Below are 21,838 nucleotides of genomic sequence, written 5' to 3'. Positions count from 1 at the left end.
GAAAAAAACACTCATAACCACAAAGACACTGCAGCCTTCACACCATAGTCTTCAGTGGAAAGAGCATTGCCTCGGTGGATGTCCCACCCATGCCCCACTCCAAAACTCATGTAAATTAGAACCAAAGCCACCATACACAAGATGTGCATACAAGGAAACCTTATGTCTCACTGCCAAGACCTCCTGCACAAAACAAAGGCCATGCAGTCTGAACAGAACAAAAAAGCTGAGACAAGTGTCTTACAATCTGAAAAGTTAAAAATAACGAGGGTAAACCTCATCTGAAGTTGTAATGAAAACCTTAGTCTCTGAAGGCATTAAATGAATATGCTCACACACTTGTAAACATTCTAAAATATGAATTCACAGTCCTGTTGGATTCTAATGTTCCTCTGACTATTAAAGATGACTCTCATCCTAAGTAAATAATTCAGTAGGAAAGAATGGCTTGGCCTGGAAGAGAGCTAAACATAGGGGCCAAGACTTTGGGTAGTTGTTCTTTTATGAGAGGATTTGGCCTCAATGTTGACTTAGAGAGGAAAGGTTTCTGGAAAAGAAAAAAGTCACGAGAAAAGAGTTCAAGTTTTCATATTTGAAATTGCTATTTAGAATCAACATTTCTGACCTTTATTCTGTTAGAGGGAGAAGAAACAGCTGATGGGGTGAAAAGAGAGCCTAGCAACATAATTTATATAAAGTACTGCCACAGGAGAATAGTTTTCCTATTCAAGGGCAAAGTACAATTTTATGCTAGTTGTGGCCAGAGAGCTTCATCCTGAGATACTGTGTGCTGGTATTAGGCACTTGGGAGCACAGATATGTGGGAACCCAGCAGGCTCCAGGAGGCAGAATACTACCTTGTGGTTTGGGTTTTGTTTGTTCAATGTCAGCATAATGATGCACCTCTCTCTAAGCACTGAAGAGCAATCTGATTAGGAATGAGAGTAACAGTAATGAAGTACTCCTGAAGAAACAGTCCAAGGAAGAGAAATTACACCTTGCAGGACATTCATCAACAAGCTGATAAAACTTAAGTTTCCTCTCCCCTAGAAAGAAACAATTTTTTAAGCTAGAGATGTGGTTAAAAACAAAATAATCCCAGGGTAATTCCATTGACTCTGATGGATCAAAACACAATTTGTCCTAACACGTTGCTAGGCCTGATCCAACCCCTATGGGAACCTTTAGGATCACACCTTAATAAAGGGCATACTGTACCAGCACACACAGACTTTTTTTTTTTTTTTTTAATATTAGGGAAAAAAAAAAGCAGGAACTTGAGTACTCTGGAAACATATACTTCTACCCATGCATGTTTTCAATGCTGCTTGTGTCAGATGATTACATAGATCAAGAAAAGGCGCTACTGAGTCTGAAACAGCAGCCACAAGGCAGCGATCTGAGTGCACCCGAGATTTCCTTTCCAGGCAGCAAAACACCAACCCAAGAAACTTCTCTGGAACACTGAGCTGTTCACAGTTATTTGCAACTTATTAGCACACAATACTGAAAATACTCAAGCCACCCTGAGAGACATGCTGCCTAGCTCTATGCATGCAGACTGAAAGAGAACTAGTTGCTCTAACGGAGATGAGATGTGCAGAGACACGTTAAAAACTAGAGAAAAATTTTAGCAGCTAGTTTGGAACTGCGCTTTAAATACCCTCCCCAAGGGTACCGCTTTAGGTACCTCTAAAGTTTGGTGGAAACCAGCCAAGGCATTCCACAGCCTCACGCCATTCATGTTATATTTTGTTCAAGCTTAAGAACATTTGGATCCATTTTTTTCTGGCCAACTTCAGGAAAACCTTAGTTTTAGATAACATTTTCCACAATTAACTTCTAAAAAACAATCAAAGAAAAACAAATTAAACTATATTATTTCACAAATAAATTGTCTCCTAAATCTGGAGAACAGAACTGTGTAAACGCAGTTTACCCATTTCATTTAGAGCTTTCTTCATAAGAGGTTTGCTCAGCTGAACAGACGAGTCTTCATTGGAGACTCCTTTTGACTGTGACCACTAGAAACAGAGCAACACGACAGAATACTCCAGTGTGGGGGATAACGCTTAAATCAAAGTCTAAAAGAAGATCAGTTCAAGGACTATAAATGTAAATGCATTTTATTCACAACCTCTCAGTGAAATTCATGCACAGCAAGAAGGGAATAGCTTACATGAGAGCATAGTCTTCATAAAGTTTTCAAGGAATAACCTATAACCTAAATAAAAAGCAGCAATTGCAGCAGAGTGTATTCTAATGAAACAATTTTGCACAAGGGAAGACCGCACACACTTACTGACATTGCATTTTGTAATTAAAAGCCATCATCAGTTAAGTCCCAGAAATACCAGCCACATCTAAGTGTCCACTGGACAACTTGCATCCCTCACACCCTCCCTTTAGCCCACTCCAGACCACATCAAGAGCAAGGTGAGCCATACCTGCCTTACAGGGACCAGAGAACAATTGCTTGCTCCAGGCCAGCCCTGCTACTTGCTGCCCCATTAACTGCTTTTAAATACATCACCTGGGGCTTCCCCTGATGACACAGCACCATCGCTCAGCCCAAGTAATTCTGTGCATGCAGCTGCATTGCAGAACCCCCTCAACACACACAGAAGGTGCACACTTTGCATCTGCTGAACCTCCACCCCAGCTCCTTCCTCCTTGGCTGCAGAGACCTCCTGTCACTCGCTCATCCCTTTTGGCTGCTGGGACACCACAAGGGGTGCTCCTGCTGGCTGCAGGGCCCCAGGCTGGGCGAGGTGGGCCTCCCACAGGCACTCTTGCTGCCAGCAGCTGCAAGAGGACAGAACACGGACAGGGCAAAGGGGCTGGAGATCCAGGGGACAGTAGCATAATCAGGGTGCCCCACACCCAACAGTGGTCTCAAGCATTTTCCTGCTTAACAAGTGTGTTTCTTATTAAAACATAACTATACAGAAACTTTTTTTTTTCTTTTGGCATCACCATAGTGTTTGATTTTATATTTCATTTGGGCAGGCTTTCCCCCAGCGAAATGCTGACCTTTCAGCTGGACCTTCCTTGTGTGTGTGAGGTGGGGGACAGTCTGATGGACATAGCCGTAGGGTACCACTACTTCATGCCTGTTTGTCTGATGCATTTTTATAAATCAACAGGCTCAGAAAAATTCCTGCATTTTTGAGGGGACAAGACTGCAGAACTTCCTGCTGGAACTTTGTATACAAAACACAAGAGAAATTCCATATACATACTGCACTTAACTCAGTTTGAAACAGGGGCATAGATGGGCTTATGGAGGTGATCACAGGAGCACTTACACCAGAGAAGGCTAGAAGACTTGTCTTGCACAGTAAAACACATTAAAGGAAGATAGAATTGAAGCCTGTAAGTTATCCAAGAAGTAAAAAACAGGAAAGGAAAGTAACTAATTTAACAGAAATTGACATAAAGATATTGGATGTAAACTTGCCACAAACATTCTGAAAACTAGAAGAGGGATTCTAGTAATTAGGAGAATAAAGTTTGGTAAACATCTTCCCAAATATAAAGGCAAATGAAGCAAAAAAAATTAAGCCATCTATTCAAGTTCAAACATCAAGTTTCTGGGAGGGATGGGAATCAGATATCAGAGACTTAAATACCCATCCAAGTCCCTTAAAATAAAGTCAATGTTCTGAACAATGAGGACTAAATACATTGAAAAGATGGTTTGCTGGCTAAATTTTGCAATCCGATGTAGGTGATGTGAGAAAAGGAAACCAATACAAGAAAACATTAGATTTTTATAATATTAATGAACTGTTACTGACTGTTAATGGTAAATCCCTACCACTAATCTTCAGATAGATTAAAAAAAGAGATTCTCGTTTAAAAAAATTGCATTTCTGATACAGGGCATTACTTCAGGATGCTGCAGAAATTATCAAGGTGCTTATGGGAAGACTTTCCCTTCTTTCTTATGGCAAAGCAAATAATTTATTAGTACTAAGTGTAGCCTGCTTCCCCCTCCATCCCCCTTTTAACTTTTATTGTTGAAGTTATCAATATAGTCACATCCTCAGGGAATAACGTCCATGTTTACAAAGTTCAGTTACAAATAAACAAGCCTAGATATTTGTTTCTTCTGAACTCCTTTTGATTTGGGATCATTGCCTGACTACCGCTATTTTTCTCCCCCTCCACAGCGCTTGTCAATCTGTTGACCTGGCTTTTTTCTTTCTTGGTGTCAGAAGAAATCAATGAATCGATGGCAGGATTTCTGCTTGGGAATTCCCAACAGTGTCGTCTTAATCATCAATTTCTTTGTCACGCTCATCTTATCTCGAGACCTATGTGTTATTTACTTCATCAGATTCCTCTAAATCCTAATTCCAGTACCAACACACCACATTTTATATTGCTTCTCAGCTTCCCACTTTATACCAAGAAAGAGACATATTTGCTATTCAGGAGGGAAGATTTTCAAAAGCAGTGTTTGTTTGGTTCCTCAGATCCTCATTGCCTCTCCTCATCCTGGGACCAGGGCCATGTCCCAGCCATAAACATGTCACCATCTCCAGGAGGGAGCTGGTGACACCAGGTCATGCACTCTCCCCAGCTCTCCCTCATGCTCACAAGGACGCACATTGCTTGTCTGAGGGACCTGGAGTCCCAAATATTATTAAAAATTCAGTCCCAACCTTCTTTTCCCCTCACCTTAAATGAGGCAGAACCTTTTACATTTTTGGGTAGCCCTAACTTTGTAAAATTTCATTGCTGTTCTTAGCTCCTGATTCACGCTTGAGTTAGAAAGTCATCTTCAGCAAGGGCGTGTGATCTCGCACCCCCACCCTGACCTCCCAGAGCTGGAAGCAAATGGTGCACTCCCTTCACCCTGCCCTTGACATGCTGGACAATATTTGAAATAGAAGTGGCAGAACATGCTGGCAGATTTTACAGGAAAGGTCGATCCTCTACAGGTATGACCACAGTTTAAATCCCTGGCTTCTGTGAAGCCATTTCTGTCTCCCAGCAGTTCCAACCAGCAACATTTCCAAGCACCCAAGGGAGTCTGTTCTGTGGTAGAGTTACTGCTTTCTCTCTGCTTTCTCCTAAAACAAAGACCCTTTCCCCCATTCCAGCAAAATTCAAAGATCAGTTTCTTGCAGCCTGTGGGACTGGAACAATTCCTTGTGATAATGCAGCCTTAAGGCAGGCTGTGCAAGGATGCAGAGGTGAGGGTTATTCCTTTCTTCAGACAGCAGCAGCAAGTTCCCCTGTCTCCCTGGAAACATATTTATAATTTCTCTCTCGCCCTGCTTGTCTATCAAATTGCTGCTGCTGCCACACAAATGCCCTGCCTCAACACCTCGTGAACTCCAATGAATTAGTAACCACAGCAGCTTTGCAGAGAAAAACACTTGAACAGAGGTAGATTGGTAAGCCAGAAAGACTCAGGCTTTCAAGACGCATTTATGCGGCCTGAGCTGCGGAAAGGTGCTGGTGCAACTTTCACAGCATCCGCTGCATCCTTATAAACCTGAATAGCCTATATATGTTTCTGACTAAATATTCTGAGAAAGCTGGAGCAGAAAGGAGTTAAATCTTGCACTAAGTTCCTCAGTGATTTCTCTGCTACAATGATGCTGAGCTCATATTTTCCAAGCAAACACATGGAAGTGTCAGGGCGTCCTCTTACTCTGCACAATTCTGTCCCAGCACAGGGGACTGCTCATGGCCTCCAACATCAGAGAGACAGACTGAACTGGGAGCACAGGACTCGTGTGCATTTGTGTGTGTACATACCCGATTGCAGGAGGGACAAGAGGAGCAGCTTGCCTCAGGCACCATAGTCAGGGAGGACACCACACCTCCTGCTGATCCCTCAGCCCTGCAAGCTGTGAAGGCATCAGCATGTTCTCACAAGTGCCTTGTGCAAGCAGGAAGGCAAATTTTACACTGCTGCCTGCAAAACCTGGTGTCAGGTCGGTGCAGTATCACTAAAATAGGAGCTCGGCTTGGCTCGAACTGAGAATTAAATGCTGTGCTGGGAGCTGCCGTCGGGCACGCTGAGCTGTCGCTCTTCAAAGGGCTTTGGTTGTGTAAGCAGACCAAGGGAATCACTAAACCATAGACAATGAAAACAACTTTAAATGAGACTAAATGAAAGGAAAAAAAAGTTGTCAAAATGTCAAGGTTAATGTTTTCATAAAACTAACCAGGGAATGGCTAGATGGCAAGAGTGTAAACTTTCAAATTAATTAAAACTTTTAAAGTGTGAATACAAAACTAACTTCAGTCTAGACGGTCAATAAATTTATCGTTCTTAATGAAAAAACAGTCATATTGGTGTTTCTGGTCAATTTTTTTTCCACATCCTTGTAGCAATACGTACCTTTGAAACTCAAATTCCTACCTGTAAAAGCCAAGAGAGCTGTGATGAGCAGGACCACAGCCTGTCACAGTTCCTGCTCAGCACCATCCTGCACATCTGGCTGGACCAGCAATCTTGCCCCCAGCCAGATTACAGCTGGGAGATCTATAGCATCCACATCAAGCCAGGGAGGGGGCTCACACGACATCTCTGTGCCCAGCCCTAGTTGGCCACTGTGGTTTCGGTAGAGCATCTCATGGGCGGTTGCATCATCTCCCTGTCCACAAAGCACCATGACACTGCGTGGGCTCCAGAGGCAGCTGGAGGAAAGGGACGTCCTTGGGTTATGGCCCAGCAGAGGCTCTGCTAATCAGATGGCCAGAGACAGCAGAAACAGAGTCTGTGGTGTCTCAGAGTGACTGGCCCTAGAAGATCTCTGGCAGATTTCCAGAAATCATTTTAAAGACCTCTGGAATCCTGTTTTCTTGCATTTTATTGATAGTGGGCATTATCCTCCAACATCAGGGCTGCGTATAAACGATCTATTTAGGCATTTTCCAATTTTCTTCTTGAAAGAAAACTGCTTTTTAACTGATTGTAAGAAAGAAACAGCAAAGAGTAAGAATTCCCCATAATCTCAGCTTGGTTATTACTGGCTCAGTGCATCGCATGTTTTACATACTATCCCTTCTGGTGAAAGCTAAATGGAATGTACGTGTGCTTTGAAAACAGACACCCTACTTTTCCTCCCTTCCTTTCTCATTCCCCTATGTCACACTCACTTATATACAAGTAGATTTTGGTTAAATGGCTAAGGATTTGGTGAAACCACAACACTTTTTGCATAGACATTCAAACATCCCTTGGACAGCCCCTTTGTTCTTCACCTTGCCAACCTTTGTTATGTCTCTCATTATTCTCCTTAAACAAAAAAATTCAATCTGGGGACCAATAAGTACTATTTTTTCATTTTCAAAAAATGTCTTGCTCAGACACACTGTTTGCAGGCAAACACAGGCATAAAATATTCAACCCAGTAAATGACAATTATAGAAAAATATCAGCATGACTGAAATCTGGTGCTCACCAGGAAACACTCATGTAGCCATCCAGCACTAACTGTTCTGCTGAATTAAAGTTTTTTGTTTGTTTGCTTTTAAGTGAAACTCCGTTGTCATTATATTGGGCTGATGGCAAAGAGGGGGGAAAATGTGATTTTTAAGGGGTCAGAGCTTCATCCCTAGGAGCAATAAATCATCTGCCAAAAACAGGCACTTAAGTCTCCACACCTGATATGCCAGTAGGACCCTAAATGGATCCAAAACAATACACTCACAACAGCTTCATTTTGTGTTCCTTGCACACATTCAAGTTCACAAGTGACGTGTCACTAAAGTCTTAGCAATTCCTGTGCTGATATATGAGGATGAATCATTTTTTGAGCCTTTGTGAAAGTGAAGGGCCTGGCACCATCCTGCCAGCCTCAGCTACCAGAGGTATTCACCCCTGCATCTTCTTGTCCTTTATTCCTCGCATTCAGGAGTTTTTCTACTGGCCAAGTCTATTTAAACTCATTTTCAAGCAAAGAACCTCTTCCAGGAAGAAACAGTCACATGCCCAGACGCACCCTGGGTGGCATTTTATAACAAACTTATAAAACCTGAAAAGGGGGGTTACATACAGCAAGTATGGCAAGTCCTGCCAGCAGTGGTAATGCTGCTGGTGCTGTGGTGCTGGTGAACAGGTCTGCTGGTGAGGATGCTCCAAGCAGCTGGTTGCACACCTGGTTTGAACTTGCTACTATTTATGAAAATTATAATCAGAGAGAGATTCATAATTCTGAGGAACTACAGCATCCTCAGCTAAATAAACCATCTGGGAGGCACTGAGTGAGGAGGATGCTCCAGAGCACAGGGACCTGCCTTTTCTCAGCCAGCCCTGGTCACAGCTTCTCCTGTGCCAGCTCCCATGACAGGGCTGTTAGACGGACCGCGTGTGCTGTCAGAGCACTGAGGTTTCCCCTGGGGCAGGATCTATCTTTGCACTGTGCAGAAAAAATGATGGAGATGAAAAAGAGATGCAGGAATATTCAGGATGTTCATGACCCACACTGAAATCACTGGCTCTGCCACCTGTTGCAGCTCATAATCTTAAACCTGAGTTGGTATTTACCTTCATCTACCTGACTCTGTACCTCAGCATGAATCCCACATCTCTGCTCCTAGGAAATCCATCGCTCTCAGTTCAGTGCCACGAACGTTAAATCGGTATTATAGCTCCATAACAAAGTAAGGATATTGGAATCTTACATCAAAGCCATTTTGTTACAGAGCCATAATATTAATTTAGCATTCTGCTCTTCACTGTGCTGAAACAATGCTATTTTACAGGGTTTGATCCACAGGGAAGAGGCAGACACAAGCAGCAGTTCAGCTGCAAAATGAGAGTGCACCATTCTGTACGTTCAGTAGGAGCGATTATAGCCAGGAAGACTACATACACCTCTGACAGATTTCATCATAAAGCTCACCAGCCAAACAGGTTAGATCAGAAGCTCATGCTTTTTCTATCCAGAAAGACAATCTGAAGTTTAGATCCATTTTTGTGAGAAAAAACAAAGAGGTTAACACAGCATAAAGCACAGAGCACATTCTGAGTCCTCCAGCTGAAGGAAAACATAAGCTAATGACCAGGGTGCTTCAGATGTATGTCAGAAAGTTTAGAATTACGTATACCATTTTGGTTGCCAAATCTGCCCCATTAAAAGTATGTAAAGATCTTACCTTCCAGAGACTTTACCACAAGCCATTATGTTTTCCCCCAGTACATAAAATAATTGACAATGCAAGTAAATCCTCACTGTTTTTTCTCAGCTTCTGGTGAGGAATCTCAGACAAGCAGCAAAGTGTGGCAGAGCAGTAAAAAATAAATAAATAAATATAACTGTACAGAAGACTCATCATGGCACAGGAAATCAGCAGGGGATGTTCCCAGGGCTACTGCCTGCATTCACACCTTTCTTTTGTTTCATAGTGTTTTGTTAAATTGGAACCCAATGGTATTTTTTTATTGAACAAAGTGTTTGTTTAATAAAGTCTGGACACCTAACAAAACTCTTCCCTATATCCCCAGCTTTGGGCACGGGCACGCTTTGGGGACACTTGCTGTTTTGCTGGCCTTTTGCACTGGGGTTTAAGCTCAGTCTAGAAAGGAGACCAGAGGTGTGACAAGGACCATTTCGCCACCTTCAGCCTCCTGTCATCCAAAATCCACCTATGTCAAGAACTGACCTGGGATACGTGCATTTCTTGCACTGAGTTTTGTATTTTGTTTTACTTGTCTTTTTCCTTGACTTGGGAGAATTTATACTTGGATATTAGGCAGACATAAACAGCCATAACAATTCCAGCTCTGCTTGTATGAATGATCCACTGATGTGTGTTAAATGCACTCTATTGCTGCACTAAAGTCAATTTGCAATTGATCATATTGCATTTCTAGTGTCAGCAGATATGAAAACATGTCATTTACCGATGCTTAATGAACCTCTATGCTGACAAGACATAAATATCAATAAGCAGCTCTCCAGTTAAGGAGGTTAACCAGCAAAGTACTCAGTGAAAACATTAAAGAGGTAATCATCTGGCAATTGCTATATAGATGGAACAGCTGCCATCAAGGATGACTAAACCTGTACAAAGGACTACTACAGGAAAAAAAGAGAGAAAACGTAGGTAATTAACTCCATGTTATAAACTGAAAAATCCTGCGTGAACAAAAAAAAGGTAATTGCCTTTTGGGATTGCACTTGTACTCTTTTCCATGAGCACTCAAGGTAATCTACTTAGTGGAGTTTTTTTGACCACGCTGGATATTTGGAAAGGAAAAGACAACAGCAAGTTGCTCCATTTCCTCCTAATCCTTCCTGGTAGTGCTAATCCTTACTTCTCTCTCTCTCTCCCACTTTTTTCATTGCTTTCATGGGTGTTTTAATTCTAAGACTTGCACTTTTTTTTTTTCCCTCCAGAAGAAAACCTTCAGTTTCCTGTAAAGTTAAAGGAACTCAATAAAGGGAACGTTACCAGTGCTTAGAAGCACTCCATGAAAGTAAAACACAGCAGATTAAACTCTGCTTTATAGTTAATGGAGCAATTTAACAGCAGCCACAGCCATCACTGGACTGAACATAAATTTCAAGTTCAGTTCAGATTTTAAGCAGATGTAAATGGTGTTTATATTTAATCTTTGGAGCCCAAGGCAGTGCAAGATTTCTGAGCAAACACCACAGGAGCCCAGAACAGATTAACTTCACAGGGCTGAGATGTGTCTGCAAGTGGGATGCAGAGTAGCCCTTTTACAGCTCTGAAGAGTGCCTTGAAAGCCTCCTCCAGACTTCAGAAGGACCTGAGCTGGTTCCTGCATCATCTGCAGCCTGTCTGCGGCACAGAAATGCTGTTCTGGATTCCTGACTTCTCACACACACACAAAGAATGAAAGGTAGAAAAAAAGCATTTATATTGTCATTAACTAGTAGCAGGGCAGCTAGTTCCTGCAGTGCTTCATTCTGAACCGGTGCCTCACAACTTGCAGCTACATTGGAAAACCACTGAGTGGTCACGTTGCGAACAGCTCTGAGACAAAAGGGAAACTGTAGTAAAATTGCAGGAATAGAGGGAATCTTCCCTTTCTGCAGAAGAAACCTATGGATGTTCAGAGATAACAGGCATTTAAAGAAGTTGCTGCTGTTTGTACATTCATTAACAACTATTTTAGTGACAATGTATTGTTATGCAAAATCTCCACATATGAGACAGGAAAATGGGTTTTCACATCAAAACAGATGCAGTTAGAAAGAAATTGTCTGTGTTCTAAAGCATCCTTTGTTATAGGTGCTGGCAGGGTACCATATAAATCCTTCCCATTTCAGGCACGATCTCCAGCTTAAAAAAAAAAAAAATTATCATGCAGATCCATTCCTCTTCCCTCTTGTATATGCCCTGTCCTATTTCATTGCAAATGTTTTCCCTTGATAATAATGATTGCACACAGATCTCATATCACAGTTTTCATCAGTAGATGAGATGCAAAAGCAAACATCAGACACAGAGATCAGTTCATCAACCCCATTTTCCAGCTTCAGAAACCGAGATGAATGAGGCTTCCCCAAGGCCTCCTGGCATGCTGAAACACACGCAGGGCTTTGGTGCCCAGCAACACTCCCCCAGATCCCTTAGAGCTAGGGTAGCCTCCACTTGCAACCCATATTGTACAAAAGGTCACACTCGAATAACATCATTGTATTACGGAGGTTCAAGAGAGACACCCTGCTTAGCTTCCTTGCCTAGGCATAAACATTTCCGAGTGCACTCAGAGGAATCTGTCTGATTTTCCTTCTGGTTACTGCCAGTGGCCACACAAAGTAGCACTAATTTGACTCTACTTGGACCTCTCAACATGCAAATGCCAATTTGCCAACCACAATTAAAGTGAAAATCTGCACAGGGTAAGAAGCCAAACTGATTGCATAGATATTTTAAAATGTTACTTATTTTTTGTTTAAGCATTCTGATAATTTTGTGATAGCTTTTCTATGCAAACAGTCTGAGACAGGTGGGGTTGTTCAGCCTGGAAAAGAGAAGGCTCCAGTGGAGACTTTATAACAGCCATCCAGTACCTAAAGGGTGCCTACAGAAAAGCTTGAGGGGACTCTTTTTCAGGCAGTGTGGTGATAGAACAAGGAAGAATGGCTTTAAACTAGAAGAGGGTAGATCTAGATTAGATATTAGGAAGAAATTCTTTACTTGATGGTTGGTGAGACACTGGAACGGGTTGCCCAGAGAAGCTGTGGATGCCCCATCCCTGGAAGTGTTCAAGGCCAGGCTGGATGGGGCTTTGGGCAGCCTGGTCTAGTGGGAGGTGTCCCTATCCATGGCGGTGGCATCAGAATTAGTCTTTAAGGCTCCTTCCAACCCAAACCATTCTATGGCCACACACCAAAACCCAAGTACCGAACATAAAATGTAAGGAAGATGAGAAAGAGAGATTTCTGACAGCCCTATTTCTGCATGCACTAAATGTTGGTGATGAAATTCAGTAGGTGTAATTCTAGAAACACTTCCCAAAGGGTTTCAAAATGTACTGAAGAATGCAGTAAACAATAAAACAAGATGGACAGGAGCCTTGGTTTTCATTGCTGACGGTTAATTGGATCCCAGTTACTGCTCAGCCAGCTACAGCTTGACCCAAACATGAAGAATGACAGAACTGCAATCAGAAGTACCATCTTAATATTGAATTAAATATATCCTCCACATCATCTACAGTTATGAACAAATAACTCAGGAGCATTCCACGTTGCACAGCAGTATTCTAAAAATACATTTGCTTTCAGATACGATTTTAGATGGCCGAGCAGTTTCTTCATAACTCACACCTGAACTTCAGAATCTTTGCCCACTACAGTAAGCATTAATCAAATTAAAAATTTGCTCCCAGGTATGATTATATCTCAGCCTTATAGAGATATTATTATTGTTGCTTTGTGTAGAGAAATAAAAGGTTTTATGTAACACTGCACATGATTTTTTCAGAAATAAAATAAAAGAGGAGGTTTTGTTTGCATTGAAGGATGAGATTTCCCTCTGGATTTGCTGCCCTCTAGATATATTTCAGAATAAAACTGCTGTGCTTTTTAAGTGGATTTTGCAATAATCTGCTTTAGCTAAAGACGCAACGGGGAGGGGATAAATAAGTACAGAGGCACAGAGGAGTCGGTGTTTGAATGGTTTGTCAAGATACTTTTTGAAAAGATACAGAGACTGTGCTGCCAGTTGTGCAAGAGGAGGGGGGTGGATATACATGTCTACAGGGGAAACTTCAGTGCTAGAGACCAGTGCTGGGTTGCCGCCATCACAGGACAACATGCCCCGTTTCCTCTACGGCAGGGAGATTATCAGCACATTGTTCCTACAGACATCTCTGCCAATGGGCTTCAGTACTGATGTAAGAAAACTGATGCGAGGAGGGGATATTTCTTCTCCAAACTCCCTTGCTACACATCTCTTGGATAATACAGTTCTGCAAAGCTTCTCTTATTGATACCAGGCACTGGGTTGGTAGTACCATTTCAAGACATTCAAGATTTGTTCTCATTCTCAGCTACAGAGAAAATCAAGCTTTTTTCAGAGATTGACAGAATGTTGCTTGCTAAATTCACTGCTTCCCACTCCTGCAGTTTTTGTCATTGTTCTGATAGGGATCTCAGCAGAAAATTTTGTTGTAGAGGAGTGCATGTGAGTGTATGTTGGTCTAAAGTCATGACACTGATCAAAAATCATAGAACAACACAGGTTGGAAGGGACTTTGCAAGATCATCAGGTCAAATGTTTCACGTGAAAAGGGAACCCAGATGATATATAGCACCCTGTCCAATTGCACCTTGATACCATACACTTTGCTCTCCCTCTTTTGGGCTCATTTTTTTTATTTAAATAAATGTGTTTTTTGTATAACAATAACTGTTAGATGCAAGGGTTATGTGGTGGGGTTCTCATGGATTTTCACTCGGAGGAGGAATCCATGGTACCCTTGAGAGAGGAGAGGGACCCAAAAGTCACCATCATAGAGTTAAAAGCAAGCCTGAGTCATCTTGCTCAGGCATGGCATTACTCTCAGTTCCTTTTAAAGTAGGCCTTATTTTCTCCCTCTAATAATAAAACTTATTTTTTCCCCCCAACATCTTTTCAAACACCTTGGTTGAGACATAAATTGTTCCACTTGCCTATCTATTTTATCACTTCTCATTTGGAGGGACCCTGAGAAGTCTTTTTTGCTCTAGGTATTCTAGATGGCACTGGGACTGGCCTTGAACAAACTGAAGAACTCAGTTCTGGTTACCTCTAATTTATAGGCTGCCCTGCTTTACCTAATCCTCACCTTGTTAGCATTATCTTATAAACAGTGTTGTTCTTGTTTTATAGGATATTGTGAACACAGTGCTACAGAGACTTTAGAGAAAAATATTGGACCTGATGATCTTGCAAGGTCCCTTCCAATCTGTGCTGTTCTATGATTTTTTGATCAGTGTCATGACTTCAGACCTTCACTGCTTCTAAAATTAGAATCTTCCTCCCTTAACCTATTTCTTTCCAAGCAAATATACAGTCAAGATGGTCTTACTGCACTAATTCCTGTGATTTAGATTCTGAAAACAAAACAAATGTTCATTTTCCTCAACCCATCTGAAGATAAAAAAAATTAGCAACCAGTTGAATTTGGCAAGAAATTTGAATGAGATTTCTGTTTTAAGCTAGCTACCAGAATGAATAACGAGGACTGCAAAGTGTGTTGCTACCTCCTTGTGCCCGAGATATCCCCTAGAGCAATGAACCCCAAAACCTTTAGCCACACGTATCCTACCCAGTTCTAAAGTAATTTGATTCATACATGCTAATTCCTATAGACTTCAAAGTGTTTCAAATGCTTTCCCTAGGCCAGACCCTGTAAAAAGTATTTTCTTCCTCAGTCTGGACATAAGGATTTCTACTGATCCCAACAAAACAGCCACAGCAACAAGCACTAAGGTACATTTCAGTGTCTGCAGCATCAGCCCCTGTGATCTGACAACTTGACAAAATTATATGTTGGCATTTAGAAAGCACTATTCATCAAGGGAAATCAAGGGAAAAAACAGTTATTAACTCACAAGGTCAATGTAAGGTGATCAATATTATTAATTGCCTGTGGATAAGTTGAGAGAGTAGTTCAGCACACTTTAGCAATTATCTGAGATTGAACACAGTATTAAATACTAACAGTATTCAATCATAGGTGGTTAAGAAAGGAAGCTCCTAATTCTGCTCACCTTTTTGCAGATGAAAGTAGAGTTTCTTCAGCATAAAGTATTGCTGAATGCCCTCAGTCCTTTGCTTAAAACCATATCAAGTGTATACAGGAATCAAAACAGTAAAATTTTGTCTGTCTTGTCTTTCATGACACCAGAAACAGAAATCCCAAACTAGCACAAAATACCCTGTTCTGTTGATATTTCTAGCCTTACCAGAAGCTGAAATTTCTCAAATCCACCCAGACAGCCTGGTTCCATGAGATTACAGCATGACTATCTGTGTTGGAGCAGGAACTGGCAAATAAACACAAAAGCATGCACACAGCAAACATCAGACAGAAAAGACATACCTGTTTACACTGCACATGGCACAGACACTTCCACCCAGAATCCTTCCAATTTTTCAGAAATAAAATCCCCTTTGAGTTTCCTAACTTCATTACATACCCAGGCCCAAATCCAGTGTTTCACTCATCTGCTCAATATCAGTTCTAAATCCTATAGTGTTTTTCAAGGGAGACGGCAAGAAAAAAAATATTCTCAATATTTTTATACATTAGCCTCTTCCCACATTTTTTATTTATTGTAACTAAAGCATTATTCCTGTCCTGCTGTCATGCCTTCAGCTGTTTTCAGACTGCAATTCATCCAATTTGAGAACTTGGATCCTGGGCATTGGCTTCTCTGGATAAATGCTTGGGTATGGTTGGACACTTGCCCCTGTGCAGTTTTTGGGCAGATGCTGAAATTGCACCCCACCTTTGATTAACCTGGGACAGCTTGGAACAGACAAATTCCCAAAGAACGATGACTTGTATTAAATTTTGCAAGTGTCCTCAAAAACATCAAATGCCTTTTCAAGTCATTGACCTGAATGACAGACGTTGGCTGTGCTCACCAAAACCACTGAGATGAAAGAATAAAGCCTACATGGTTGTTAGTCAGACCACTTGCTGCTTGCCTGGAGAGGACTCATTTGCTGTGGTGACAAGCAGAGAGGCAGAAACCTGAACAGAATAAAAGTCTTGCTCTTGCTTTGGACCAGAATCCCAAATGGGCATTAATATTTATAAATTCAAAGGCTGTCACTGGTTCAGAACTATATTTCAGGCACTCATCCAAATTGAACCCAAAGCTTAAACCTTTTGACATGGACCTTCCTCTGCACAAAGTATTTGTGTAATTATTACTTTTTTTTTAATAGAGGGTATATTAAAAAATACACCTCTATCAAATGAGCTGGAAAAGTACAGAGAAAAGAAGGCTTTCAGCATTCAGCGAGAGCCCAGAAGCCAAAGCATTAACTTACATAATCGAAGGACAAGCAACATCTTCTGCACAGGAGAGTTTATTTTCCTGTCATGATCCAAACTAATAGTGAAAAAGTGTTCACTTGTCAGAAGTATTGTTCCAAAAAGAGGGATCGTGTTTTCTACTGACAGAGCTGGCCACCCCTGGTGTGCACAGGACCATGATTTTCCTCCAATTGCACTGCCAGCATCAACTGCTCTTCCCACCAGCCCAAACTGAGTGAAATCTCCCCTTTCAGCAAAGAGCGCCTGCCAAGGTACCTGCTGCCCAGCAGCAGGCTGGATGATTGATGAGGCTGCCTGAGCTTTGTGCTGATGTATAAAAGCTGTGACAGCACCTGGAGGAGTGAAGGGATGGCAAAAATCAGCTCAAAGAATTACAAGAAGCAGTAAAAGCAGATGTGAAGGCAGAGGCGCTTTGTTTCTGGGCAGCTTCAATCTAATTCTGCCCATGGAATTTTACGAGCAAGAGATTTCTGTAATGGTTTAAAAAAAAAAAAAAAGTGCTTGGAGGGCTGAGCTGATGAAGGCACCAACACAGAGGTGCAGAAGGGAAACCACTGCTACAGATTCATCAGGAGTATCAGAAAGTATCACACCTTCAGCTACACTGCACAATCCCGTCACATTATCTCCCCCCACTTCAGGATGCCAAAAGTATCACTGTCACCTTCCCTCTGCATGCTTACCTTCAGCAGCTTCTCTAGGACAGAAAAAAAAAATCCTGCAGACAAGAGAAGGCCAACAGAGCTCACATCCTAGCACGTGCCTGCTCTGCCCTGCTTGTCACACACCACAGACACCCGTGTCACATCCCACAGGGCAGCGAAGGCAGCACGGACCCAGGGAGACTCAGGGCTCCCCTCTCACAACACTCACCAGACATTCTCTTCTAGCTCTTTCAGCAACAGCAGCACGTGCTTCACTAGTTACATACAACAACAGTAAATTATTTTATTGAAGATGTGTCTTCTCAGTGCAAAAACCAAGAATGAAATTCTAGCTCTTCTGCCTTCCAGATTCTAATGATCTGAAAGAGTGCAATGAACTTTGAAAATTGAAAATAACTGCAAAAATTAAATAGGTTTGAATGTTTTAAGGCAAAACCAAAGCTATAATCTGCCTATTTTCAGATGCAGAACTTGTTCTCTCTAAAACCTGGGGCCACAGGAGCATCGTTCAACTCATTATTACAATTTAAGCTATGTTTATGTCACCGTACCCTGAAGAATCATGAAGCTTAACGTGATATACAGATAGAGAAGAGTGGAAATAGGAAGAAAGGCACCTTAAAGATTTGGAAGAACTAAATGGAAGACTAAATAAGCTGGTAAGATTGACACATCTGTGCTAACATCTAATAATACTCAGAGTAAGGAAAAAAGGGGGAGGAAAATTAAGGTCACCTTCCCACAGGAGGAAGAAATTAAACACGACAAAACTTCTTAATATTCAAGAGAATATTGAAAAAAATCGTAATACAGCTGCACAATAAGTCAAGAGGAAAAGCTCAGCAAGACTGCAAGGGATGCCAAAGCCCACCAGGAAAGCAGCCAGTGGGGATGGTGCTGGGACAAACAACAAGGTCATTGCACTGCATGTTCTCACTAATCCAGGCCTAATCGTGACACTTTTCATCACCCAGAGTTTGTCAGAAAGTTCTTTGATTTTGTTTCTTTATCATAATGCAAAACGTAAGTCTCAACAAAATTCTGCTAGCTACATTTACATTACTATAACAGAAGAAAATACTGTTTTCAGTGGGAAGAAAGTAAGTAAATGAAAGCAGGCTCCTATGAGCATCCACATGTTTAGGACACTTGCAACTAAATACAGACTGAAGATCTCAACAGTTTGAGGGAATGGGCTCAATCTTAAACTAAAAAAAAAATAAAAATGAAGTAGTAAAACTTGAACTGACTAAAATCCTATTTCAAAATTATACACTGAAATATGCATCTGAAAATTGACAAACCCTTTCAAGTGGGCCACAAATCATCTCAAGATTGCAGCTGGATGCAGCCTTCTCTTCCATCCACACAGGAGGTAAGTTTGGATTTGAGATCAAAGTATTTCAAGCTTGAGACACAGGCGGTCAATGTGAAACATCATCCTTGACCTTAACAGACCCATCAGCCCCATTGTTCCCCTAGGGGACCTTGAGAAGCGTTCAGCCAGTACCATGATTTCTGCTCTATTCCAAGTTCCAGGCCCTGATAAGAAGCTAGATGCAGGGAACAGAGCTGGTCAACCACCACCACTTGTGGCTGACCATTAGATGCCAGGGTACCTCCCCACAACAAGAGGTATCAGATTATATCATTTTCTTGAACTGGGCACGAACCCAGTACCTAGGTGGCCCCAGAACAGAGGAGTTCTGCTCTGTGCTTATGCTGCAGTCATACCACATCAGCCTAGCAGATCCCCAGAGCAACTAGAAATGCTGGCTTCACAGTTTATTTGCAGAGTGAACCTTGATAATAGCTTTAGTAGACTGCATTCTTGGTTACAATAACCACCAGCAAGTATAGTGGTACACCTGGACTGCCTAGATGACTATCTAGTCCCGTGCGCATGCACGACTATTATGGAGCTTTGTTTTTGCAATGTAGAGCTGTGACCAAGGAATCTGGACTCTGTCCTTGATTTTGCCAGAGAGCTGATGTACGAATCCCTTGCCAGTGCTGGGCTTCAGCAGCCTGGCGCAGTTCCTGGCATCATGTTTGTTGTGACCCTCTTTTCATTACAAGCTGTAAGCCATTTAGGACCTTTAGAAACAAGGCATCACAGTAATACAGACAGCAAATTGGTAGTATCATGTTGTTGTTTAGTTCCCTTAGAAGTCCATACAGATAAGCTTATAAGCACATGCCCCTCTGCATGGCTAAGCGTAGAACAGTGACCATCAGGAAACTGCTGGCTGCCAGGATCTGCTTGGCTCATTCATCCCAACAGCTCTAAGCACACTATGTGACAAATAAATGTGCATTTTTCCATGTATATGCAAATCAAGAATAAATTAGGTCCATTTAAAGTTCAAATCCTTCTCATTATCTTTTTATCTGTATATAGACAAACTAATCAAAGCACCTGCAGAATGTTACATTCTGGACAATTATGAAGGCAAAATAATATTGTTTCAAGGTGTATCAAGTGGACACCATCGCCATCTCAGCAAGAGCCATCAGCCCACACCAGGGAGAACTGGATTCTCTTTGGTATAAGTAAAATTCATCCCACTGGAGTTAACTCAGTTTACAGCCACTAAGTATTTACCTGTTTGCTGCTATGACTTCCCTAAGTCCTCTGGGTAATCAGTGAGTTGTGGATATATACTGTCCCCATGGCACTTTTCAGACCTCTATCATTGCACTTTTTCAGTTGTCCCAGTTTTTTCCTTCCCACCTCCTTTTAAAACTTTGACCGTATAATTCACTTAAGCTTCTAAATGAGATACAAGTCTATAAAGAGTGTTGAGCCAGCCAGCCTTAATTTGAAAATGTCATTACTCCCACACTAAAATAAAGTTCTCCAGTCAATCCCATGGCAGCCCTCATAGTTTGTATGTCTCCCAGACCAACCTTAGTGAAGCTGTGTTATTTTCATTTTTCCAGAAAGGAGAAATATAAAGGGAGGAGATAAGATACCACCACCCAGAGCTGTGAAGACTAGAATTGTCCAGGGGATTAGAGCAAGGAAGTATTCTTATTTTCACAGTTTTTCTGTGCTGAGAAGGTGTAAAGTTTTACCTGGAGAAGGGAAAACAGTAAGCCTTTATCATATGCTCATCTCCATTCCAAATTGACTTGAAGTCAATTTCATTTTGCAAAGTTAGAAATATTTAAGATTCTCTTGAGATTCAGAATATCATTAATGGGTTTCCCACACAGCCTATCCTGTGCTGTTCTGAAGAACACTTCTTCTGAGTTAGCGAGTTAAAAGGATTACATTTGAACTAGAGGTGAGATACTCTCTACTTTCTTTCAGCCACCTGTAAGTTAAACAGCTAATATGCCTGGTGTCTCTCTGTAGTCAATATGATGAAAGTCACTTTCAGAAGGCAATTCATTTCATCCTGTAATAGATATTAAAAATAGGCTGAATAGATTGCCCTCTCGATCTGCTTACCTAGATATTCATCTCCAAGTGTCTCCAGGAACTAGATCTGTGTCTGTAGCCATAAGGGACCACATTCATTTGTAGGTGAAGATGCCTTCGTCCAGGTGTCTATAAGTAAGTGATAGGCCCAGGTTCCTACTGCTGGAAGATTTTACCAATACAGTATACAGATCCTTGAGAACAGCTTTATCTCCAGCAGACACCTAGCCTTGATTGAAGTGTCATGTGGGTACAGGACAAGCAAATTGACGTCTGAAGGCATCTGGTAGAGTCCATAGCTGCCACTCCAGAGCAACAGAAGTCCTGTGGCAATACTACAATGCTCTATGAATGTTCCACTTACTCCAAGGTGTCTCAAATGCACCAGACACCTGTGCTTAAGCAATTGAACCAAGCTCTCCTGGTGCCCGCACACCTCTTTGAACCCCAGTGGCAGTACTGATTAATTATCACTGACTAAGATCAAAGCACAGATTGCCATTTCACGTGTAGACACCTCCATGAAGACAACAAGGTTTTCCCAATTCTGCCCTCAGGGGACCATTGTCAGCTGTGACACAGAAGCACACCAAAAGTAAATTCTACCTTGTGTCCCACCACATACAGCCTGTTTTCTCAAGGAGGACCCACAGACAGCAAAAACAAACCAAATGTCACAGTTCACTCTAACTGGTGCACAGTGGATGAAACACGATCAAGGACAAACCCTACTCAGTGGGTTAATCAGTGTTAGTTCATTGATTTAAAAACACACACACACATTAAATTGTTGATGCAACAGGAAACAGAACCTGAGCCTTGGAGCTCAAGGAGTTATTTCCAACAGAATCTGTAATAGAGCCTAAAGGGTCGCCCAGTTCCTGCTCTGGCATCACGATTGCAGCCCCAGCATTAACTGCTGTAGGAGGTCAGGGTCTCCTGAACTGCTTGCTCAGCCCTAATTACAAAAGAGTGGAATTGCCTTACAAAAGAATGCAAGTGCCACTTTGATTTTCATCAGAAAGTATATACAGGCTTTTATTATTATTATTATTATTATAAAAGTAATACACATTTGTTGAGCTCCGATGGGATTTATAATCCAAAGCAGCAGCACTGCTTGAAAAACAGTAAAACACTTTCTAACAGCTACACAAAACTTTGGATGTTTTCAGTTATACTTCAATGTGGTAAAGCAAATAGGTACTTTGGGTTCAAACTCATTACCATTCAACTGTCTGT

General features: G+C 41.7%; 1 protein-coding gene across 16 annotated transcripts in view; it reads right to left on the bottom strand.

The window, feature by feature from the left end:
• Nucleotides 1-21,838, bottom strand: part of TUNAR (transmembrane neural differentiation associated intracellular calcium regulator) — a 163,524-nt gene that overhangs the window by 130,171 nt on the left and 11,515 nt on the right. The window contains exon 2 of one of the 16 annotated variants that reach the window (XR_014585021.1): nt 1,708-2,805. The exons of 14 other annotated variants lie outside the window; for them this stretch is intronic. The gene's annotated coding sequence lies outside the window, so the exon portion shown is untranslated. Of the gene's footprint in view, nt 1-1,707; nt 2,806-10,602; nt 11,284-21,838 lie in introns of those variants that run through there. One more of the 16 variants, XR_014585022.1, reaches the window with a different exon arrangement.

Source organism: Anser anser (genome assembly GCF_964211835.1).
Source record: "Anser anser genome assembly, chromosome: 5".
In the NCBI taxonomy this organism is placed as follows: Eukaryota; Metazoa; Chordata; class Aves; order Anseriformes; family Anatidae; genus Anser; species Anser anser.
The sequence above is the reverse complement of the archived record's forward strand: the minus strand, read 5'-3'. Positions and strand labels throughout refer to the sequence as shown.